The following is a 2346-nucleotide window of genomic DNA, read 5'->3' on the forward strand; positions in this document are numbered from 1 at the left end:
GAGAGAGAGACAGACAGACAGACAGGTGCACAGCAACAACAGTAGCAACAACTACACTAATAGTAGTGACTGATGATGATGAACATGCTGCCTTGTCTACTGATTATGCTCTGCTACATTGCTAAATAATGGTTTCTACATTGATGACATAGAGTGTCATTATATTGTCGTGACCCAATTGTCAGGATGTACATTGCTGGTTGAGGCCTGGAGGGGAGGGTGAACCCAGCCTTCATTTTGAAAAAAAAGTTTCAAGCAGAAAGGTTGGTTGACATATTACAATTCTTGTGCAGGAATCAGCCCTTAGTATGTGAAAAGTTGTCAGTTATTGGTTGAGTAGATGAAGAGGTAAATTAATCATCGTCATACATGTTAGCCCATTTACTGTTTCTATTAAGCACAACTAATACAGCACTAAGCACTAATCACAGGGAATGACTGAAAGGAATGCCTTGCTGGCCTGCTCTCCACAGGACCTGAAGTGCCCTCAAACTGAGGTAAGCACAAAGGGGGCATTAGACCACTGCCGCATCTTCTAGATCTTTAGCCATCACAAATAAATGTTCACATGCAAGGCTAAGCTAACTAACTAATGGCATTTAACATTACCATTAGCTAATTTTAGCAACAAGTCCATCAGGAAACAACATAAATCATCCTGTGTTCTATCCCAGTGTAGGTGTTGACTAGGAGGCTGTTGAGACCTGTTTGGCTGCACGCTAATGGCATGTTGCATTTTATTTCTGTAGATATTTCAGGTTGAGCTCATTTTTACTACTTTATATATTGATGGGTAGTTGCATCATGTTCTATAAGATTGTCACATGTCACAGTGTGGCTGTCCTATGAGAACCACGTATCTCTAAAAAGTCAGAAAAAACTGCTTGTTTTCAGCTTGGTGACGATTAATTTTCCAGCTAGTCCAAGGGGGTTTTAATAGCATAACTAGCTCAACCCACAAAGGGAACACTTCATCTTTGAGTTTTCACAAACATTCCAAATCAACACATCTGGAGATATGTGCTTTTTACTGGACAGGAAAGGTATAAAAAATTGTCATCTGGAAAGTAACTAATGCTTTCCAACAAATTTATTGGAGTAAAATACGACATTTTCCTCTGAGATGTAGTGAAGTACAAGTATAAAGTTATATAAATTATAAATACAAGAATTTCAAATTGGTACTTAGTGTAAAGCCATAATGATTTCTGAGTTTCTCACACAAAAGTGTTATTAACCATCCTTTTTGTTTGTTTTCCATTTATGCTAGTTAGCAGTATGTGTTACTGACTACCATAACATAGCCAAACAAGGTTAGGCTATTAGTAAAAAACTGATAAAATACAGTACTTAATTAAGCAATAAAGTGCAGCCAGTGCCAAAGTTGAAAGAAGAAGAAAGTTAATGAGAATAAAATTATGCGAATCTATAGAACGTGTGTGTGTTTTAAATATAATATATCAACTGTATTGATAAGAGAGGTTGATAATACATCCAGCAGGTGGTGGTATACACTGCAAAATGCTTTTACTGTAAGGAGCCATTACTTCATAATGTGGACTATGTTTTATTGTGAAGGACAGTAGTATTAAAATGTATGTGTTTTGTGTTTACAGTGAGAAGATAGATAAGACTCTGGAAGAGCCTATCGCACTGCAAAGTCAATCATTTTGCCTCCTTGGACAGTTCATTTCAAGACATTTACACATAGATTGGACATACAGGTACTCATATAACACTTTTACAGATGTAAAAACAAAACATAAAAGATGATGTAACAGAGTGAATCGGAACACAGAGGCTTGAATAAAGAGGCCACAGCAGTCAGTGTGGGTTAACTGCCATAACTGGCTATTTAGTGTTTACTAAAAACCGTTAAAAACATAAGAAAAGATGTTCCTTTATTGATCCTCCGTAGGTGAAATTCAAGTTAGACACAGCAGCACAAGAGAATGTAGTACAAACACTTAACACACTTTTACACAAGTTGTGAGGACGTGTTCAGGGTGGGACTGTACACTGAAGATATGAGTACTATCTGTTTTATGGCCAATCGGCGGAATTCGACACGTCGTCACGGGCACGCGGTTAAACGTACAGTCACAAATAGCACAACTTTTAAATTGGTCCCAGTACAGTCAAAGTACGTTGCTGATTAAAAGTTGGTGCTATTTGGCGCCATACATTGGAAGGGGCGGTGTCCGGTTGGCGTGCCCGTCAAAGGTTGCAGGTCTAATCGAATTTGATGCATTCCCCGCAATTTAAGGGCTCTGTTTTAAATAGCCCCCTCCTCCTACAAATTTTTAAAAGATTATTCAATTCGACACTCAATCTAGACACATTGGG

General features: G+C 38.1%; 1 pseudogene; it reads left to right on the plus strand.

Moving 5' to 3' along the window:
• Window positions 1-2346, plus strand: part of LOC118327241 — a 2928-nt pseudogene that overhangs the window by 451 nt on the left and 131 nt on the right.

Source organism: Morone saxatilis, unplaced genomic scaffold (genome assembly GCF_004916995.1).
Source record: "Morone saxatilis isolate NCDOM2014 unplaced genomic scaffold, NCSU_SB_2.0 Contig17, whole genome shotgun sequence".
Taxonomy (NCBI): domain Eukaryota; kingdom Metazoa; phylum Chordata; class Actinopteri; family Moronidae; genus Morone; species Morone saxatilis.